This window comes from Carassius carassius, chromosome 6 (genome assembly GCF_963082965.1).
Source record: "Carassius carassius chromosome 6, fCarCar2.1, whole genome shotgun sequence".
Lineage (NCBI taxonomy): Eukaryota > Metazoa > Chordata > Actinopteri > Cypriniformes > Cyprinidae > Carassius > Carassius carassius.
The window spans coordinates 36,442,473-36,447,689 of record NC_081760.1 but is presented as its reverse complement, the minus strand read 5'-3'; the positions used below and the strand labels follow the sequence as shown (position 1 = coordinate 36,447,689).

At 37.9% G+C, this 5,217-nt stretch overlaps 1 long non-coding RNA gene across 1 annotated transcript; it reads right to left on the bottom strand.

The window, feature by feature from the left end:
• Positions 1-4,045: 4,045 nt before the first annotated feature.
• LOC132142030 (uncharacterized) lies at positions 4,046-5,006 on the bottom strand. The gene is made up of 4 exons (XR_009434009.1): positions 4,877-5,006; positions 4,721-4,781; positions 4,488-4,529; positions 4,046-4,396 (listed from the first exon to the last, which is right to left on the bottom strand). It is a non-coding gene; the product is annotated as an uncharacterized LOC132142030 (long non-coding RNA).
• Between the last annotated feature and the right edge of the window lie 211 nt (positions 5,007-5,217).

Below are 5,217 nucleotides of genomic sequence, written 5' to 3'. Positions count from 1 at the left end.
CATGTGCATCGAACAGAAAGTGTGCAAGCAGAGTCAGCTGACAGTGTCTATTGTCTTCCATGTGTTTTTTCTCTAGTCATTTGATCTTGTGAGTTTCCTTAAAATCTCCTGTCACTGTAAAATCGTTCCCATAATCAACAAGTGTGTGGTCTCGCAGTCTGGTTGAATCATCTAGTGTGTGCATGCAGGCTAAAAATCAGTCGAAACTGTCTTCATGTCTGTAGTCTTCCATGGTTTTAAAATGTGAAACTCGTCTCGTGTGTCCCAGGCCTAAAACAATCAAGTGAAGGTGGAGTCCTAATGGAAGCGTTATTTTTACATAATAAGGTAAAGTATTATGAATGCACTCAACACTGGCACAGTGAGATTCAATGAACAGAGGCTGCTTTATTACAATTGTAGACAGAAATGTGAAATTGCCCCCTGTTCAAAGTCTTTCAATGATTAAACTCGCACAGATCCCACCACCATCATAACAACAACCTCAATATCATTCAATCTAAGGCAGTTGCTGTGGAAGCATCAGACTGTTGTGACTGTATGCATTGTTAGTTAGGTAGTCTATATGACTCTGAAGTTGACTGGTTTAAATCTACTTTATTACAGCAGGTCAGGAGAGTAAAATCATATTGTTCCACGCGACGGTGTTGATGCACTCGGACACTCCACAAAATACTGAGAGGGAACCACAAAGTGACACTCCTTCAGCAAAATAGTGCTCAGCCTGCAACACACAAAGGAGTCTTTGAACATTCAGGCCTGAGTTTACTTCTTAAGCCTTTAATGCAGTTACATTTGAAGCAAACATCTATATTAATAAATATGCAAAGTGAAACATCATTTGTGCCTAAAATGCACAACTTCTTCATATTTTATTACATTTTATGAGCATTAATGAGTTTACATGATTTGCAAAATTACAACAGCTAGAGTATTACGAAAAGGTTGTGGGTTTGACACCCAGGAAAGCAAGAACTGATAACATGCATGAATGTAAAAGTAAAATATGAATGTGAAAATATGAATTGCATTGCTTTTGATGCAATCGTGTGCAGGCACCTTTTGCATATATGAAATTATAAACAGTCATAAATTGCTTGTTTTCGACTTACGTCACAAGTGGAAGAGTGATGTTGTTTTTCGGTCGGGGTTTACTGTGAATAAAGAAAACATCACGTTATGAATGAAACCCATCTAAAATTCTCAAGTCATCATTTTTGGGAAAACGTTTAATTTTGAATGGACACTACAACATTTTTTATAAATTTCAGTTGGCTTCAACAGCAAAATGGAAAATACATTACAGCATTACTATGACCAAGGGTTGATTATATTGGTAAGAAGAGAGAAAGACTTTACATTTCATAACATTCATTAGAAACACTAGAACTCTAGTTTTCTGTAATTTAAAGCCAAGGTAATAAAACCCAAATTATAGTGTTATAATAAATGTACATTAAACTGTGTACTTACATGCTGCTAATAATGGTATTGAGGCAGGCGATGTCATTTGTGATATCATCGTCAGTTAAAGCTTTTGTGAAAAGAAAACACAAGCAAAAACTCTTCAGTTGAAAGCAACAGGAACATGGCGCAGAAATTCAGGAAACATAGGATGTAGTGTTAATGATTACTGTGGCCTTTTTTCTCTCAAACTCACCAGAGCAAGTCGTGTTGCAGACATTGATAGATGGGTTCATGCCAGAATCACAGGCCAGCTGATCACTGAGCTGAAACACACGGTGCAAGTGCCAGACGGGACGCTGTGTTATGTTCGGTTTTATGGAGTGGATATTTAAGGGCTCTTTAAGTTTGGCAGGGATGTTTTTGACAAAGCTGGTGTTGAAGCCTGTAGCGCCGGCCAAGCAGACAACTGCCTCAGAAACAAAGGTAAAAGCATGTGAGGGTGATCCACCATCCATCTGTACACGAACATGTGACATAAACATGGCTATATGGTGAGCGAAGGGAATCTGTTACTCACGTCTAGCGTTGAGATCGTTCACGGTCATTTTGTCTCCCATGGCCCGAATCACCTGGATCTGAGTCGTCTCCAGCTGCTCCTTCAGCTCACATTTACTGATAATCCGTCCCTCAGTCACACTGGACAGCAGAAAAACCAGAGCAAACGCCCCCAACATCTTCACTGAGAGAACACTCTTCATTTCTGATATCTGGAGAGGGAAAGCAGAGACAAATGGCAAACTTGTTTTTAGTCGGTTACATAGCTTTGGTTGCAGAGGCATAGTGCAGAAAATCTATTTGCAGCACAACTGTTTTCAGCATTGATAATAATCAGAAGTGTTTCTTGAGCAGCAAATCATCATATAAGATTATGTGACACTGAAGACTGGAGGAATGATGCTGAAAATTCAGCTGTGCATCACAGGAATACATTAGAATTTTAAATATTTTCAAATAGAAAGCATGTACTTTAAATAAATTTGTAATATTTAAATGTAAGTTCAGAATTACTAGCAAGGCATTTTCTACCACTTTGAACACAAAACTTGCATTAAAACAGCTAGAAGTACCATATTATAAAGGACCATAAATGAGTCTTGTTTTTGTTGTTGGAGATACAGATGAATGAGAGTCTTCAAATGTTCCTCAGTCTTCACTGTCTTCCGTACTGTGGCCCGTCAGACTTATATACGTTAGAGTCGCCTCCACCTGCAGCTGCACCTGTGCTCTTACTTTATCCTACAATTAATTGTGAGATAAATTTTTTCCCTTAATTCCTGTCAGAGGAGGATGGGCTCTCCCTGCTGAACATTGGCTCCTCCCGGTGTCTTCATCCACCCAAACCAAACATCTTGGACACACTGCATGGGAAATTCCTTAATTAATAAAAAAAAACAAATGTGTATATATATATACACAGTATATACATACATACTTATTTGCCCATATTTGCTGTATTGTGCCATTCAGGTCATTTAAGCTTGTACTTTTGAAATAATGTCCAGCAGTTTGTGATTCTGAAGCTGAAGTGCAAGGCATGTCTGCAGCAGACAGAATACAGAGGTCAGAAATCACTCTTTAGAGCTTTAAATCCTGGCTGATTTGTTTTGGGTGGATCTGTGGGCAGGGTGAAAATGTCAATTCCTTGTAAAGACTAAATGCTTCTGTGCAAAAGTGCTTTTTGGGCAAGGCACTGACGTTTAAAAAGCAGTTTCTAGAAACTCATTAATGGTTTTAGACGAGAAAATTAATTCAGACAACCTGATTTAAGGATCATTTAGTAATTATGAATTATCCAAATAAGACAATCCAAATCAGACTGCATCGTTTGCATTGTCACGCTAGATGATTTGCAGCTTACATTAGTGTGTCAAAGTCTCATGCAATTGCAAGTTTATGTAGGAACGATGGTGTTTTACTGGGAAAGATTAAAATGTAAGGTGTAAGTGTTATTTGCATGCTTTTCAAAAAATATGCTGATCCAAAGCGGCATTGCAGAATTCAAAAGACTTGGTTTGGGTGAATGATTAAGAAACCTTGGGAGGAACCAAAACTAACCAGGGAGAGACCATTTTCTCCGAGATTAGAAATATATATTAATCTCAGCATTAATTATGGGTGGAGGCGACTCTAACATATAAAATCAACATATAAATCAACTTGTAGTAAGATGCATTTGAATATTTATAAAAAATAAAATCCATATGATAATTATTTAATATATTTGTAACTAAATAACACTTTTTTTGTCTATTTTGTCCATTCTGTCTTAAAATATATATATTTACAGTATTTGATCATTAGTTTGTATGCATGATCTAAAATACTAAAACATTTTATTCGCTCATTCTATTTTATATCCACACACCATATCAGTATATCAGTAATCAATAAGTTATATTTTTTCCATCATAATTATGCTCAAATGTATTGCAGGTGGAAAGCATGCATCTAAAATGCACAGAAAACAGATTGCAATAGATTGCAACAGCTGGCTAAACTAAAACTTGAATAACCAGTTCAACACTTTTTATATTATTTAAAATTTTAATATGATAAGGAAAAGAAATACACCTTTTTTATTTTGTTTTTATGATAAAGTGACAGTATTTAAAAGCCCTCAGAAGCAGCACAATCATATAGTTTTAAACAGTGATTTATGTTTAGACAGAAGTTTAAACATTCACAGTATTACAGTAGTAAACTAAAGTGTCTTAATGCACAAACTCCCTCTATTCAGAGTCTCCCGCCACCATCATGATGATCTTGTCACAATTCAATCAAAGACGGAGGCCATGGAAAGCATCAGACTGGTGTGTGAGTGTAAGTCATGCAGCAGGATGCAGCTAGAGTGAGTCTGCTCTGTGTGTGTTAAACACAGTCAGCAAAGTAGTTTGGGGAAGCGACAGAGGGGCACTCCTTCATCTCCACACTGTAACACACAGAGGACAGTCACACTGTGAACCTTCAGGCCTCATTGTTACATGTATATATATTTTTTCAAGATATATTTATGAACTTACATCTTCTTTACATGAGTGGGGATTTCTTTGGGTTTAGCTTTCCTGTAAAGAAATAAGACAAATGTAGTACTTTTGTATGTAACGTTTAATTTTTCTAACTTTCTAATTAAAGCGTAAACACGTTTGTGTTATCATGCCAAACTAACGTGAAGAAAATCATATCCTCCTTTGAATTAATGCATCAAAACAGAATTAACTAAACTAAAATATGCATGAGTTTGCTGTGTGCTTACGTGATGTTCATCAGGGTCTTCAGGCAGGCGATGTCATCAGTGATGTCATCATCTGTCAAAGCTTGCGTGCAATGAAAAACAATAATTCAGAGCTCATTCACAGTGCTCCCTTGCTCTTTGAATTTTTTTTTCAGTGCAGAAATTAAAAACACTCACCAGAGCAGGTCATGTTGCAGACATTGAGAGATGGGTTCATGCCGGAATCACAGGCCAGCTGATCACTGAGCTGAAACACACCGTACAGGTGCCTGACAACATCGGTGGCTGTGGTCGGCTGTGAATGCTGGGGTCTTTTACTGGGAACCTGTTCATGCTGCTTAGGTGGAGCTCCAGCTGGAGCCTGAGGTGGAAGCCGAGATGATGGAGTCTGGGGTGGACCTCTACGTGATGGAGCTCCAGCTGGAGCTTGAAGTGGACCTTGGGATGCATCTTGAGGTGGGCTTTGTGATGGCTTCATCTCCTTATTGTGGTCCGTGGCGTTTTTGACAAGGCTGGTG